The sequence below is a fragment of the Pinus tabuliformis genome, chromosome J (assembly GCF_031772625.1).
Source record: "Pinus tabuliformis cultivar Carrire ecotype Pingquan chromosome J, CPIR1, whole genome shotgun sequence".
Taxonomy (NCBI): Eukaryota; Viridiplantae; Streptophyta; class Pinopsida; order Pinales; family Pinaceae; genus Pinus; species Pinus tabuliformis.
The window spans coordinates 1,236,737,991-1,236,756,602 of record NC_142295.1 but is presented as its reverse complement, the minus strand read 5'-3'; the positions used below and the strand labels follow the sequence as shown (position 1 = coordinate 1,236,756,602).

The 18,612-nt window shown below is 34.0% G+C and overlaps 1 pseudogene; it reads right to left on the bottom strand.

Annotated features, from left to right (window-relative positions):
- Positions 1–16,771: 16,771 nt before the first annotated feature.
- Positions 16,772–18,361, bottom strand: LOC149231642 (protein FREE1 pseudogene; annotated as a pseudogene).
- Between the last annotated feature and the right edge of the window lie 251 nt (positions 18,362–18,612).

Below are 18,612 nucleotides of genomic sequence, written 5' to 3'. Positions count from 1 at the left end.
TACTAATCTCTTGATTTTATTTTTTAATTTATGCAGGTTAGCGTGGATGGATAAAACACAATTAAGATCTGCGACAAAACCTTGCATTATCCACACTCTTTCTGCAATGTCGCAAGGGCATTTAGACTCTCGGAAGACAAATCTTTCTGATAATCAGGCTCCTGGCTCACCTGTGATACAGAAACAAGACATAGAAATGCAAAGATGAAGCAGTTCTTTTAATTCATGATGATTTATTTTTGGAAAACAAAACTAAAAACTTCTAATGATAACGACTTCTAATGAGATCTCATTTTTATTTTTCTAATCTATTCTATATTAACTTAAAAGATTTTTATTTTCTAAGTAAAATAATGCTTCCAATAAAGCCATCTACGGACTAAAAATTCGAACATGCTCACATCAAGATTTAAAAATTTTACATTATGTTTTGCAAGTATGTGAGAATCATGTCTTAAAGTTGGCTCAAGGTTATTGTCCTTGCTCTCCAAGAAGTACTTGTTCAACATTGTCAAAGCCCTCATCCGTAGATGGATTAGTGATAAATGGGGGGTTTAAAATAAAAACCGAATTTAAATTATCTATATGCGAAAATAAAAAATAAAAAAGAATGCTCCAAACTTTGAACTCCTTTACGAACCTTCTGTCACCAAGTTCCACAAATTAGTCCATAAAAACAAATGCATAAAATCAATTACTGAATCATTATAGTTGCACTTCCCCGGCAACGGCACCAAAATGTGTGTTCTAAAATGCGGATGCAAATTAGAGTTTAATTTAATTTCAACCCAGGAAGGTAAACTTAGAAGTGCTTATCTAAAATATATAGATCTAGAAATATTCCTAATTTGTCCAAGATCTTAAAGTCCCCTTATAAGAACATATTCATTAAGATCTCTTTCAATAACTAATCAAACTTAGATCTAGCAATTGTTTGAGATCTATGATTCTCTTACAAGAACATATTCTACAAGATCTCTTCCAACATTAGAACATCTAATAATAAATTAAAAGCTGAAATGAAATAAACCTAGATCTAATAATTGTATGAGATCTTACGGTTCTCTTACAAGAACACTTTCAAATAAGATTCTTCCAATATTAGAACATTTAACAAAACTTGAAAGCTGAAATCAAACAAAAACATAAAATAAATTATACCTAAAATAAGCAAATAAGCATGCAAGTGAGGCCATGGGGGCCCTCCATAACTCCACAAGCACACCACTTCAATGGAGACTCAAATGTAGAATCAAAATTGAAGTATGATCCTTTATTCCAAAATTCTAAGATTACAAAAACTTCCAGATTACAAATGGAGGAGATTGTACTCCTATTTATACAATGGGATGAGTAACAAACTCATAATGATCATCCACTAATCTCTCTTTAGTTCCATAAATCTCGCAACTACTTTCCCATTATTACAGAATATGATCCCACAAATATCTCAAACATTTTTAACTACTTTCCCATTATTACAAAATATGATCCATTTGAATCCTCCATAAATCTCTCACATATCTTGGATAAGATATGCCAACCAAATGCTCCATGATCGTTTCCTTAGGAATTGGATAAAATATGCCAACCAAATCCTCCATGCTTTTCTCCTTAGGAATTGGATAAGATATGCCAACAAAATATTCCATGCTTTTCTCCTTAGGAATAGGCTTGCATAATTATCTCCTTAATATGGTGGAGAAGATATGGATAAGTCTCTTGGAATTAATTCTTCACATATTTCCTACACATCACAAAACTCACATATTCTTGAGATATATATAAAAATATGTATATTTTCTAATAATTAATCATAAATTCACTTGTAATATAAAAATGAATAAAATTGAAAATAGGAAGGTGAAACCCAAATGTATGTATGAAGATGATATGATAAAAGTTTAATGGGATGATGAAATGTAAGGAATACTGAAGGAAAAGGTGGATGAAAATATGACATTTATGAGTCCCAACATATACCATTACCCAATTTTTTGAGGTAGCAAAAAAATCAACCGATTTTGAAAAGACATGATGCAAAATACACACACACACACACATATTAGCATAGTTTTTGACACTTTAAATTTTTTTATGTACATTATCTTGTGGAATGTTAGTGATTTGCAGTGTGATTTTAAAAAATGTTGATTATGCTTCAAGCCCTTTTTTTAAAAGACTTATTTTTTGACTTTAAATTTTCTAATGTATTAAATATGAACAATTATTTTTTAAATTTAACAATTTTTGTAGTCTTCTTTTTCATATTTTTTTGGTTTTCTTTTATTTATTTTTTTGTAGTGAGGTCTTTATTTTTTCGCATAGCTAAAGAAAAAGGTCAATATTCTAAATTTTTTATACTCTACATATTTATATATAGTTAATTAATTTTTCAATGCACATCAAATAATTGTCTCTAGAAAAATAATAAATTTTAACAACTGAAATAAAAATAAATATTTTAAGCATAAATATAACAAAAAAACTATACATTTTGATCATTTTTTGCTAGAAATGACATGTCAAAATCCAAATTTTTAGAGGAAAATTTTAACAAAAAATGGTTAAATAATATTTTATTTTATTAATTTCATGTCAAATAATAATAATAATCACAATTTTTTTCAAAAAATAATGAGTCACATAAAAATTAAAGTGAAAATCACATAATAAAATTATTGAACATATAACAACATTAATTGAATACTTATTCTTCTCATAAAATGTCAAAGTCAAAACGTTACAAGTATAACCAATTAATAGTTACAAAAATGAGCTTGATTTCCAATCATAACTTAAATTTAATCAATAATATCACGTAATCCAAACTCTTCATCCTCTAGAGTTTCATCATTGTCTTATTCCACAATATTGGCTACTTCAGTTCACTCATTTTCCTCTTCTCATGGATCTTTGATGTCTATGAATCTCCCAATGTATGCCTTTCCAATCATTCCATCTAAGGGTGGTTGAGGTTCTTTTGAATTTTTTCCACAGGCGATTTATTAAAATCCCCTTTCCTCAACCCAATTTCTTGCAATGCATCTAGAAGAAATTGAAGAACATTAATTCTTTGCTGAATAAATTTGCATTGTACTGTGTCTTTTTCAATGGCAATGCAATTTCTTTGTTTTTATAGGAAACATGCTAGTGTTGTACCTACTTATCAAGCACACGAGAAATAATCAAGTAAATTAGTATAATCACATATAAATTAAGAAAGAAGATATTGAAATTCAATTTTTTATAATAAAACTTACCCGAGTCTAAGAATAAATACAAAACCCAATCTCCTTCATTTGAACATAAGTCTATAAGATATTTAACCAATGACTGTGGTTTTGGTACATGTTAACTATCTGTCATGTTGCTTCTTTATCTTCATATGTTAATTTTTTTACAATAGCATCATAAACCAATACTTGCTTTTGGAATCATAGACTTATAGCTATCATCTTTTGTCCAACTTTCAACATGGATAAACTCACAATCACTTATAATTCGTTGATTTTGATGGTTGATAAGATTTAAATTTTTCCTGTAACATGAAATAGTAAAAGTTTGATTAACTTGTACATAAATGAATCTTTTAACATTAATCAAACATACAATTTCAATGTCTTACCATGTAAGTTGCACCCTTGAGTTTGCTTTCCTATTGAAGCTTGTCAATAACATTGCCAATTTTGTGTCTAAATGAAATGTCACAAATCCCCATAATGGTGATGATGTGACTTCTACAAATCCTACAACCACTTTACTAAGATCTTGATAAGTATAAGGGTCACCATCATAGTTAATGTTTGGGATATTGAAACCACGGGGAATATCTGCAATAATTAGGGAATAATCCCTTTTAGGTATGACTTTAGCGATGTCTTCACAACCACCTTGTATTATTTGATATTGAATAGTGTAAATCTCATTCCAAATGAATAGTAAGAGTTGGAACAAGTTCAACATTACTAAGATGTTTCTTTCTAACTCTTTCGATCTTAATTTTTTCAATAAATCTTCTAAATCTATCTAGTGCTCCATTTGCATCCTTATTCATCTTTAATAGAATAAACATATATATATATATATATATATAAGTTATAAAATAAAAATAGCATACACATGAATAAAAATGAATGTATAAATCAACATACATTTTTAAATGCAAGATAAAAATATTTTAGTGTTGATGTAAAACTTGAATCTAGGTAGTTGTGTACAACATCATCCCAACTATCTTCATTCAACAATTTAAACATTTATTCTTGTATTTTCATGTAAACTTTGTGACTAAATAGATAAAGTAAAAAAATTTAATATAATGATATGTATAACAAATACTACCAACAACCCCGGATGCGGGTGCCACGGGCAAGGAGATGGGACTGACACATGGTAACCATGGGCGGTACCAAGTTTAAGAGAGGTACTCATTACAATCTGTCGTCGGGGATCGCAAGTGTGGGAGCCAAGGAGAGAAGAGACGACAATTTAATGCCTGGTCCGGATTACAGCTCCGAGTTTTGTGAGAAGTTATGGTCCGCGAGGTTCGAGGCGATGCAAAGAGGCTTAAATATGGTGCAGGTAAGGAATGTTATGCATTGGAATGTCTGTAGTTTATGGAATTGGGAGTATGGTTATCTGAGTCCAGAGGTCTGGCTCAAGGCACCCCTTCTGCAATTGAAGTTGGGAGCAAAACTGCAAGAGTGGGCGACGGGTGCATTTCTATTCATCCTGCTCTGTTGTGCTCTCCGGTTTCCATCGCCACCATGGTCAAGCCCCGACAATGCCTTATCAGCCACCGAGGCTCTGGCAGAGGCGGCACCTCTTGCCCCTCAGTCGACAATGCCTCTTCTCGCTATTGTCGTTGTCTCTGTCATCGTGTTGAAGAAGAAAATCCCCTGTAATCGAGCCAGTTCATGGATTCTGGCAATCCTGAGGCGGGCTCTAATCCTCTTCCTGCGTTTGGCACGGCAGTTTTCTCCTTTAACAGCCCCCCGGCCAATTCGCGTATTAATGCTCATGTCTCTGTCTTGTTTCTGGAAGAACCAGTGGAGGAGGTCAGGGAGCAGCCCCGCCCACAGCTTCATCAGGCTGAGAGCTCCCGGGCAGTTGAAGGAATTCCAGAAGACCGCTCCAAGCCAGACCTCGACCCTCCAGCGACTCAGGAGGTGCCTTCGTCAGGGAAAGCCAAGGTTGATTGGGGCCCCCCTCCAGAAGGTACGTACTGGATATATGAAGAGGAGCCTGATGATTAGAAGCCCACTTGTTCAGCCTCTTCATCACACTCGATGCTCTGGTTTTGCCCTGAATTGTCATATAAGCCGCTATGGCAGTCGGTATGTTCTGATCGTCCCTGTTGTGTATGCGAATCATAGTGTCCATTGCGTCTCCAAGTCCTGTTTTGCAAGTCTCTGCTTTATGAGGGAATGTGATGAATATTTTCCTTTTCTCTTCCACGCCCCTGAGTGGAATGACAACTCTGCCTTCATTGTTCTACAAAAGGTTAAAGCCCCTGCGTGGGCTCTTTACTTCTGTGGCAGTTCCCCTACGCGGGTGTTTGGTGTCAAGGAAGTTGCCCCTACGCGGGCGATTTAGTTTTTTGTTAAGGCCCCTGCATGGGTATGCAAGATTGTGGCGTGGACCCTGTATGGGTGGTTTTTTGAGTACTGTAAGTCCAGGGGCCATCCCCGGCCTTTGGCATATGAAAGCATGGCTGTAACTATTTTTCTTTAATGTAAATATTAGCATAGTATTAACGAGAAAAAAAAAACAAATACTACCAACAACAATATGTTATATTTAAAATAAAATTAGAATCTAGAAATAAGTAAAAATAATTCAACAAAATTACTTTTGAAATTCCTCACACATTTCATCCAATGATAATTACCCTAAATTCACATGAGATAATATTATTTTGACAAGTTTTTCATTCTTCACTCCTTGCAATGCTCTACAAGGTGAGATAGTCATCTCTTCTGGAAATTACTTCATTTCAAGACCTAATTTACTGCAGCTACATATCAATGGTTTAGACTTTTTGACCTTCTGGGTTTTAATTCCAATGTTCTCCCACATGCTAAAAATATCATTAATCAATTCTCATATCTCTTCAATTTTAAATGCCAACTAGAAAATGTTATCAATACTTTTGAATATATCATAATGTACTTTGCTGCCTTTTAAATTGATTTTTTCCTAAATTTGATGGCCTATTTCCATACAACATTCCTTCCAAAATTCTAGACTAACCTTTGTCTTATCCCAAACACATCTTTCTTCAAATTCATTATGAATAAATATAACCCTTTGGATTAAATTCATAGACATCATATACTCATTATCCATATTATGATCCCATGCCAATAGGTTTGCTTTTGTATATGATAAACTAGCATAAATGATACATTTCATTGTTTCAAAACGTGGGTTATTGGGATATTCCTCCATCAATTTCCTTTTAGCTTCTACAGAATAGTTCCCCCCAAGCACATAATAATTGTACTCAAAACATTTTGACTTATCAAATGCTTCTTTGTTGGGAACTTGAACTGGATCAACAAGAAGCACATAATCAACCACATGAGCATATGGATTGTAGCTCATCAATGTCTTCAAGTTGTGAACATGCAGGTGGTGTGGCTTTCTAATTTGATATTTAAATTTTCCTTCACTTGGCTTATAGATTTGTCTCACATTAAGCAGAAATATATGACCACCATCAATTAAGTTTTTATTTGTCAAGTGATGTCGAATGGAATTTTGTTTGTTTTAATAATGTCATCCTCTAAATCAGCTCCTAGTATAATGATTTCCATTCTTTCTTTTGAATTTCCACTAGGATATTTGTTGTTGTCCCTCACCCCCATGGCCCAACCCGCTCAGCGGTGAGGACCGAGTAGCACGCTATTGTGCTGTGGGCAGGCACGGCCACGACTGGGTGCGCATGCCAGTGGAACCCACCCCCAAGGGATTATCACTGGGAGAGAGTGCATTTGTATCATTCAACCTCTTCTGTTTGAAAGGCATGGATTCTTCTGATAGTGAAGTTTAACTTTGTGAAGAATCAACATCTTCGTCCTGTAACAACTCTATTCATGTATTGATGAATATAATGGAAATTCTTTCACTATGAATAGAGAGTCAAATCTTCCACTTAGTCCTAATCCTGAGGACTATAAGAGAAGAACTCTTGAAGAGTAGGATGAATAATTTCAAATAAATAAAGAGTTATGATTCCCACTTAGTCCTAATGCTATGGACTATGAGAGTAGGAGTGATGAAGAGCACGATGAAGAATTTCAAATAAATAAAGAGTCATGATTTCCACTCAGTCCTAATCCTATGGACTAAGAGAGAAACAGCGATGAAGAGCATGATCAATAATTTAAAATAAATAGAGAGTCACTGTTTCCACTTAGTACTAATCCTATGGACTATGAGAGCGGTAGTGATGAAGATAAGGATGAAAAATTTCCAATAAATCGAGAGTCACAATTTCCACTCGTTCCTAATCATATGGACTATGAGCATCAGTGATGAAGGTTAGGATGAAGAATTTCCAATAAATCGAGAGTCATAGTTTCTAGTTAGTCCTAATCCTATGGACTATGAGAGCAGTAGTGATGAAGGTCAGGATGAAGAATTTCCAATAAATCAAGAGTCACAGTTACCACTTAGTCCCAATCCTATGGACTATGAGAGCAACAATGATGAAGGCCAGGATGAAGAATTTCCAATAAATCGAGAGTCACATTTTCCACTTAGTCCTAATCTTAAGCACTATGATAGCAGTAGCGACGAAGGGCAAGATGATGAATTTACTGTAAATAGATAGTCACGTTTCCCACCTAGTCCTAATCCGAAGGACTATGAGATCAGTAGTGAAAAAGGGCAGCATGAAGCACTTAGTCATAATCCTAAGGACTATGAGAGTAGTAGTGGTGAAGGCTAGGATGAAGAATTTCCAATAAGTAAAGAGTTACATTTTTCACGTAGTCCTAATCCTATGGGCTATGAGAGAAACATTGATAGCACATGATGAAGAGTATCCAATAAACATCGAGTCAAATTTTCCATTTAATCCTAATTCTACAGACTATGAGGGTAGCACTGATGAAGGGAAATTGAATAATATCCTCCAAGTCAGAATTTCAAAAGCACATATGATCATAGTGAGGATAATATTCCTCCTAATGTTGATGAAAATGCTTATACAGATGATGATCCAATGATGGAGATGTTGCCAGCAAATATTGTATCGAGGAGTAGGAGCAGACCTTTTTGTATCAATCTAAGATGTTCTAGTTATACAATGGGTAAAGCAGATTATCTCACAAGAAGAATTTTTATCAGTGTTCTCGTTTCAAGTGAACATTGTCAAAAGGATTGCTTGAAACATATGTATTTCAAGTTTGCATTGGAGAGAAGGAAGAGATATTTGTCAATGAATAAAAGCATGCAAAATTCCTATTGAGTGGGGTGCATGCAATCTACATTATCAGGTTATTATTATCATATTGGGTCTTTATTTATCTATTGAAAGGCTTTCAAAATGTTTCATTCAATGGGTAATTTTTGTCTGTCAAGAATCCAAGAAAATTTGGAAAAGGATCCCACATTTTATTTAGAAGTACATCATAAACGACAGTTTGGGCCATCATCAAATACCGCAATGTCATGGATGAAAGACTTATTTTCAAAGCATGGAGAGTGTATGCCAAATAGAGAGACAATACATATTCCAGATAATTTGTCAAGATGAGAAATATACAACTTGTACAAATAATATGCAGAAGGTGTTGAAGGAGATGGTCGATTTATTACATATCAATATTTTTTGAATATATGGGAGAAAGAATTCAACAATGTTTGCATTCCTAAGAAGACAAGGATGGGAGTTTGCAATACATATGTTTTTGTTAAATAAAAAAGGAATAAATGTGAAGGGGTAGAAAGAGGTAATCATTCAAAACATTAATTTTAAAATTGTATAATCATCAACCATGAAAATGTATTCATTAATGACTTTCTTTTATGTTGTGTAGATTCCATTGTTAAAGCGCTTCAAGAGCATCGTGAACAACAAACAAGTGAAAGGAAAGAGTTGTACAAGCATCAAAAGAAGTGTTATGATAATCCAAATAAATATTTGGGTTTGATAATTGATGGTATGGACCAGAAGAGAATAGTTCTACAGCATTTTGTTTGCACACCCAAAAATTTACACGAGGAAAATTTTATTCAGTACCACTTAGTCGGTTGTATGGTCTTCAATGGGAAAATGTTGCCAAGGGTATACTTCACAACTCCAAGTATTCATAATGATGAAAATATAACAAGAACCATAATTCATGATATTATTTCTCATTCGTCTGGTAATCTTCCTGAAGTTTTGCATCTACAATTGGACAACACTTGTCATGAAAAAAACCAAATTGTTTTTGGATATTTAAGCATTCTTTTTGAATTGAGAATTTTTCAGAAGGTGCAGGTTGGTTTCCTTCTTGTTGGGCACACTCATGACCATATTAATCAGATGTTTCGTCATTTTGCAGTCACATTGAGGAGGAAGGATGTTGGGAGCTTGCTATCATTAATTAAATGTATTAAGAATTCATACATGCTAGAGCCTATTTTGATGTGTTGGAAGAAATTGTTGACATGCGAAGGTTTATGGTGGGATCACATGGTGAGGAGAAATGCATTAAACAACTTAATGACATTAGCTTCGAATGTCAATTTCGTATAAAAAAAATGATGGGAAAACACTAATATGGGGCATGAATTATTTAACTACTGCACAATGGTCATCATCATCAGGTTTGGCATTTTTTAAGTTCATTCTAGATCATCCAATATTTGAGTCAAATATATTTTTATTACAATCAGTTGCTGAAGTTCATGATGCATGTAGGCAAAATAGAGATATAAATTATTTTGATTGCTTGGAAGAAATTAAAAAATGTATTATATATACATATGAGTGCTTTGATATTGTTGATTCAGTTTGGTGGGAGTCTTTTTTTAATAATCAAATTGATATCATTTCAAGAACAACAAATGAAGAAAAAAATGTGTCAAATGAACATGATGAAAGAAACATTGTTGAACAACAACAATCTTAAGGTATTATTAATTGTTCACAAGTAGAGGAAAGAGAAATGTATATTGGTTCCAAAAGGTCTCATGCACAATGCGATGCCATGGAAGACCTTTATAGGGGTTCAATACAGGGTATTAAGGAAGGTTGCATGATCGCAGTGCTAGCATATGGATATGCCAATGGCTATCCATTCTAGGTTGCTAAACAGAAAATAAAGATGTTGCAGGTGTTGAAGTGCATTGGTATGCCACAAATGCACACTCATTTAATGGTGTGTGCAAGCCAAAGATGGTAGTTGATGGTGGAAAGAGAAAAAGGAAGCGTACACATATAAATTGTCGTTGCACAGACCTCTTCAAATTGGAGGATGTTGACATACTTGTTTATGACTTCAATTTAACAAAGAGAGAAACTCTTCACTTCAAGACGATAGATATTCTGAAGAGGTTGTTACCAGAAGAAACAATGTTGAGATGGGAGTATGATGAACCTAGTGGTAGATCTAGAAGAATTTTGAAACCTGAAATGGTGGGCATGCATGTGGAGTCAGATGGGGCACTAGTTCATGAAAGAGATCTTAATTCTGATGGTGTGCAAGAAAATATGAGTGATTTTGAATAACTATTTAAGACAATTTATATAACTGATGTTTGCATCATATCTTGAAACAAAAATTTTGATTTCCATATGGTGTTAAATGAAGTTATGAGTCATTTTTATGTTTGTTGGATTATATGTTTTAATTATGATGAGTTTTATTGTTTATAATATCCACAATGCAACAATAACTTAGAGATATAATTTATGTTTCATTCAATCTACAAGTATTGATAGTTTGATGAATTTAGTCATGTAATTTGTTCATAATGTCATGGTTTAAATGTGTTCAAAACTTAGCGTTTTTTAAATCTATGGTTAAAAAAATCATTTTTTTAATCTTTAATGTTATGATTGAAAACAATTAGAATTTTAGTGATCTTTAGTGTCATGTTAATATATGTTAACAACATGGATGAAAACTGATGGAATTTTAATGTGTTTCAGATCCCATTATTTTATCTTTATTAGCATTACTACAAAATATTGAAATTATACCTCGGAAAAAAAAAATGTTATTCTACCAAAAACATTAGTATGTTTTTTCATTTATTTTGCACAAAAAAATTGGTTTTACTGCCATTTTTTAAATATGTTGAAAATTAACCCTATAAAAACCATCATTCTAGAATACACTCTTTTCGTTTATAGCACTGTATTTCATGTTTTTTGGGGGTTTTTTGGCTAGAGTTCCTGTTTTGAGTTTGTAGTTCCCATTTCAAAGTTTACGTTGTTGATATTATTATAAAACACAATGTTTCTAAGCTAATTGATGAAGTTAAAGGTCAAATGTCAGAGGAGTTCGAGAGAAAGGCCCTGGTGAATTGCACTATTTCTTATGTCTTGAGACATTGGTTACATGGAGTAAGTATACTAGGGGGTTACTAAATAGATTCAAAATATACCAATGTGGGGCAATATCAATACCATTAGAACAAAATGCCAAAATTTGCAATAATTATGGGACAAGAGAGGTCGATGGTACACTGTATCATTATCTTATGGGAAGCCTAAATAATCTAATTACAACCAAGCTAGATATAACATATTATGTCAATAATCTAAGTCAATTTATGGTCAAACCTCTTGAAAGCCATTGGGGAGAAATGAAGTGGGTTCTTTGGTATCTAAAAGGAATGGTAAACTTTGGTATTAAATATACTTATGACTTTAATGTTGATTTGGCAAGTTATTCTGATTTAGATTGGGTCGGAAATTTCGATGATAAAAAATCAACTATAGGTTATTCATTTAGCCTTCGATTATGGGTTGGAGAAATGAGAAAGAGCCATTGTCTCTTTTTCATCCACTAAGGCCCAGTAAAACATTTTGTGTATTGCTACATGTGAAGCAATTTGGCTAAGGTGAACTCTTGAAGATGTGGGAGGAGTACAGAATAAGCTAGCCATCATCAAGTGACACAATGAAAGCACCATCAAGATAGCCAACAATCCTGTGTACTATGCAAGATGAAAACATATTGAGACACATTATCATTTTGTTAGGGAAAAGATACAATCCAAGGAAATTTATGTAGTCTATTGTGATACCAATGAAAAAGTGGCTGACATCTTTACAAAGCCTCTTGGAAAGACAAAATTTGAAGTATGTAGGAATTAGTTAGGTATGGTAGAAAACACATTTCTATTTTAAAAGGGGGTATTGGAATAATGGATAAATCTCTAGAAGATTCTCCCATAATTAGATCTTGTTGTGCGTTGTTGAACTGTTTTCTTTAATTATACTTTGTTGGTTGACCTTTCCTATATTCTAAGAAGTTGTTTAACAATTATATAATCCTATATATGTAATAATTTGGCTTGATAACGGAAAGGAATTGCTTTGGTGTAGTCTCTCTCTTGCTAGAGAGTTGCATCCATTCTTCAATTTTGTCTTTCTACTTTCTGTATTTAATGTCGAATGCTTCTTATTTCAACTTAAGGTGGATGAGGATCTCTTGACTTTTTTTATATTTTTAATTGACAGCCTAGATTGATTCTTAAGGGAATATAATTGACAGCCTAGATTGATTCTCAAGGCAATATAATTGACAGCCTAGATTGATTCTCAAGGGAATATAATCAGCATATGTTTATTCTCAATGCTTATCTGGTATTTCTTAAACGTTGCAGAGATTCCTCGGTTATTCCTAACTTTGCCAAGATTGCCGTTGGCAATATAGCCGTTGGAGTCTCTGCACACTCTATTTAATCAGCTAAGCCGGATTCGTTCTTCAACTTGTCCTGACGATGAACCACACTGGTTGGTTCGAAACGCGTCGACAAAAGAATGGTTATGTGATTTTGCCAAAGATTATCTAAACAATGTCATGGATCACAGAAGTCTAAATTCCTTAAGAATTGTAGTGTGTTACAGAATTTGTTAGGTTGGATTGACTTTTAATAAATTTTAAAAATTAGATTCGTGCCAAGTGGCTTCTCACCCACCAATTTCCTATGGATTTGAGATTACTCCAATTCTAATAAGTTCCTTCATGATAAGTTCCTCGTTATTATTTATAACATTCATTTGTATATAAGAAAATTTTATTTAGCAAAATGGTCTATTTCACAATGAGATGTGTAATTCCTTTTTTTGTCATGTTAATATTGACCCATAACCTTTTTATACATCTTCATGTTGGATTAGTTTTTTTTTGTTATATTTATGAAGCCTTCGGCTATATCAACCACATTAATATTTTTAATGTGATTGTACTAGTAATGATATACATTATGAATATACTTGTAATGAGTGGAAATAATATCCATTAGTTAAATATTATTAATAAATAATATTAACTAATGCATCTATAACAATTAATTATGTCTACAATCATGTGTAAAATAGTACACACGAATTAAAGATTGATATTTAGTTCTAAAATATTTATATATTTATTTCTCTTTTAATTAAATTCATTAATTAAAAAAAATCATATAAATAAGTCTCATATTAAACGAATTTTGATTTTTTCCAGTATATGGTATTAATAAGCCATAATATTAACCTCTAATATTTTAATAAAATTTTATTTATAAAATAAAAGTCTCCATAAAATTCCATAATTACAAATATTATTATAATCATTCATTTGATTAATTTTACATATATAAATAAATAAAACTAAACTAAACTGGATGATGCGAAATAAAAATGAATTACCCCACCAAACACACTCATGTAAAATCACAACTTAAAGTAGATTATGTAACCCAAATCACCGAGTGAGGTAGACTATGTCACCAAAAGAAAACGAGCACGTATGATCATTCTGACTCTCTCCCAATCGAGCTATCCCTGCAAATAAGAGACAGTGAGCATTCTAGTTGACCTTTCACACTATGCGTGAAATAAGGCCGTACACAAACTCCATTGACATATAACTGTTGCCCATTTCTTCTATTTCGTCGAAGCATGCAGCTGGGTCAAAAAGAAAGAGAGTCCAAAATAGAGGCGCATCAAATAAAGGTGAAATTTGAATTTCAAATGAATAGACACTTTGAAATGTAGCCAGTTTGAAATGAATAGACACTTTGAAATGTAACAAATTCAACATGTGACACATCAATTAAAATCGAAAAACTATAAAAGGAAAAATGTATTTAATGCATTATTCAACTTTATTATTGTTCAGCCCTCGTGTAAGAGCAATGTGCTAATACATTTAATAATAAACACAACACGAATAACCTGTGAATGTGGTAAACCATAAGTTTCATGAGCCAAAGAGAACCACTCTGAAAAAGTGTTAACATTGTTTTTCGGGAAGCAGTTTTGTTGCATTTTATAAAACCTAGGCTTTTATTGGGTGAATAACAAGAAATATTCCATATCCTCACACGCTGGATACATTTTCAGTAACGTAGACAAGGATCATAAATTCTGTGTAGAATTTCTATATAACGAGCTATGAAATGCAGTATTTCTTACACCATCAGTACATGCGCAAGGTTTGATATAATGGGTTCGATTCTTATTACTGAGCTTTCTGTTTTTACGTAAAAGACGTTCAAGAGATTCTTTGACCTTCAATTTCATCTGCAGATATGGAACCCTGGATCCTTTGTTATACCGATTTGCAACGGCTTGGCTCACCACTCTCTTTATTATTCCCTCGTCTCCAAAAAAAAACCGGCGATACTTTCCTTTAAAAGTTTACTAATTTCTCAATCTAAAACCTACTGTGATACTGATATGAAAATTGAGACAAATAAGCTACAGCTAAACAATAACATAGTTTAATATATATATATTATATATATATATATATATATATAGTTAGTTGTACTGTATGGAATTTTATCGAAACAATAGTAGGAATGGAAAGTTTCATCGTGTCCAACATTTTAGAGTCTACATATATTATTGCAACGGATTTCTGGACAAGCGTGCCCTGTGCATATATAACGTTTTAGATTTATTCATATTGATTCTGTTCCCATTTCGATATTCGTCTATATCCTTACATATTGTATATGGTGTATGGAGTTTTCTACCTACACACCATTGGGGATTCTCCTTAATAGTTCCCTATAAACACCATCATCGTAGTAGGCTCTGCAGTTGAATACATTGTTGAAAAGCACTATTTCTCACATCACATGCCTCACCTGCAAACATGTATATTTAGAGTACAACTAATTTGTATTTTATCAATCGGACTGAACCATAAGTCAGTTTTGCAAGTGAATAAGTGCATTTTAGAAGTGATTGCACGATCATTATAACAGAGAAAAGGAATCGTATTGGACTGACCACAATTTGGGAAATGAAACTTCTGGACACCTAGGCTAGGCCTTGCACGTTATGCATGGGTCATTTTCCTGCGGGGTCGAAATGGATTGCCAGAGGTGGAAGACTTATGCCGTAGTCAATTTGTTATTCGTTTTTTTGGTTACAATTTGTTTAAATTTTGGTAGGGATTTGGTTTGATCTAATTTGCCTAGATTGAAAGATTTGTTATAATCTTAAGTTTGAGTTGTGATCTCTCTAAAATTAAAGTGTTCTAATGATTTTTGAGAATTTTGAATCAAAAACCAATTTTATACGATGATAATCAAGATTAGACCAAAAAAATTCAAGCAAAATTGTGATTTTTATTGTTTAAAACTCATTTTTGAATGTATAAATAAATTTAGCACCTTGAAAATCTTATACAATATTCAAATTCTATATATCACACTTTGAAAAACCCATACAATATTCAAATTCTATAAATTAAACCATTTGAATTTTTTAAAATGTCTTACACTTACATTAAAATTAACTATGAAAAACATCTTAAGAACACCCTGCATCTATTAATTAAACTCCACGTTAAAGAATCTTTATTAAAAATGAAAATTAGTTAAAAAGTCATTAATTTCTTGTGTGATATGTTACCAGCAATATGTCAATTAAACAATATTTTTTAGTACACGTAAGAGAATCATTATTAAAAATGAAAAATGGTTGAAAAGTCCTTAATTCATTTGTGAATTGTTACTAGGAATATGTCAATTAAACAATATTTTTTTAGTATTTAAAAATAAAAATCTGAGAACGTCATTTTAGAATAAACACACCTATCGATGTAACTAAGTAAACATTACGATAATTGAGTGAGTGAAAATCGTATCCTCGCCTCTCCGGGCACCCAGAGAGGTGTGACTCATAGAATTTAAACAGTCCCTCGCGTGGAGTAGTGTTCTATAGGATGCACATCTGACTGAAGAGAAGAAAGTTCATGTCAGGTCTCGTCATTCTTTATATTTTTCTTCAAACAAAAGGGCTCTCTGTATTTAACTTATTTATGGTTCTTTTATGCGAATAATACACTTAATATTCGGTACTGATTGCAGAAAAATGACAATAATAAAAGCTCACTATTGAACAATAATGCTACATTCATTGCGTTTTATGGTTAAACATAATCATTACATAAGCCAAAAGACGTTACTACATTCTTATGATTCACCCTCCTGGCAAAATTCTGCGCTATTATAAAAAATATAACGCATTTTCGATATTATTACAATCCAAAATAATTATATACACCAAAAATATATCATTAGATAAATTCAACTAACAACGGTCACTGACAAGAAAAAGGTGTTGGCATACACCACACTCAACTGTTTCTGTTCCAGAGCTTGGCACTTGAACCTGCAAGTGAACCGTGCAAGTAGGACAGGCAACCTCTCGGATCCTTGTTCCATCAGAAGTAAACTTACTAGACGGATGTGGAGATGAACCCATAGCAGTATCAGAGCTTTCCTTGCGATTTCTCCCCATTTCCTCCATAAGCCTTTTCACAAGATCATCATGACTTCGTTGCGCACTGGCTTTGCTTCTTGTCTTCTTCGTAGTAGTCAACCTTTGTGTAAGAACTTCTGCCAAACAATTGTCATACTCGAACTGGTTGAGCATCCTTGTCTGCAGTAAGTGGAGCCCGCCCTTGTGTACACTTGTCACAAAATATATGACCACAGTTTCTACAATGATGCCATCGGACAAATGCTCCAAAATTTGTCCCACATACTTTACAACTTGTCACAGCTTCATTAGGAACCCAATGTTGTTTTTCTTCTACAGATCTCTTCAATGTTTTCTCTGTGAGTTGGTCAGATGTTTTGTTTCTGTCACTATTATTTGTGTCATCCACCATCTCTCGAAGCTGAACACAAGCAGCTGCCACTGTGTCAAGAATTGTACTTGTGGTATAGCGGTTTGATTGTAACCTTATCCTCCTGGGATCAAGATCACCGGAACTTTTTGCCCAGAAAGTATACACTGAAGGATCATTCACCTCCCATTTCATAATATTCTCAAGCGGATAGATTCTTAATGTTTTATTTGAGCTTGGATCCATCATTCGAAGCCCATCCAGACCAATCTGGAAAAGCACATCCAAGGTACTCTGAGAACCCGAATCTGGTAGTATCTTCACCCTGAATTTCTGCACACCGTTTCCTCCATCCTGCGTTTCAGCCTTTGGAACAGCCTTCGTAATCTTTGTCAAATTCCCATAATCATCAAACGCTGCTAGGGTTTTTGAACCCGCACCTGTACCTGTGCCGTGAGAACCATATGGCTCGGCTCGCTCTCCATCGTATTTATAAACTTCACAGCCAAAACCATCATCGTAAACATCAAAACCGTTCTTGTCGTAATCTGGTTCTTTTCCAACGGGGATCTCATAGTATTTCTGATCAAAACCAGGCAGCTGAAAGGAATCTAGGTTTTCATAACCTCTGTGGCCGGGATACGCAAACCGCTGGTCATACGCAGGGTTTTGGGCAGCGGCAGCGGAGTTATAAACAGGGGCAGTGGGGTTACTACTATAGAAATAGTTACCATTAACATCCGGAGTGGGCGAAGGTATGGGCGATTGGAGTGTGAATGGCGAAGCATTGGGAGGTGGGTATTGAAGAAATTGGTTTGGGTAATTGGCATTGATACTGTGGGGGTGATTGTAGCTGTAATTTGGGGGTGATTGTAGCTGTAATTTGACGGATCGCAACCATGGGTAGCGACTACCTCAGGTTGGGGAGCCGGGGGGTAATACGCCGGAGCTGCTGCTTCTTCATAGGTAGGAGGTGAAGCCCTATCAAATGATGGATTGTTACTGTTGGATTGCTCTGCATTATAATAGCTTCTGCTTGGATAATGCATCCTTCCACTGCCCAAATTCACAACGAGTCGATCCTTTCCAAATAAACGTGCCGAACAATTGGAGACAGACTCTATGACACATCTCGAAACCAAATGCCTTCAAATCCCAGCGAATGAAGTGTTGGAATGTTAATTCCAACTGCAAGCAGCAGGCGGACGTGGGCAGCCGACTCAGCAGCCGTACCAACGCCCAAACCGCTGCACCCAAAACCGCCAGAACGAAACCGCGCGGTCTCTCCGCACCGCCATTC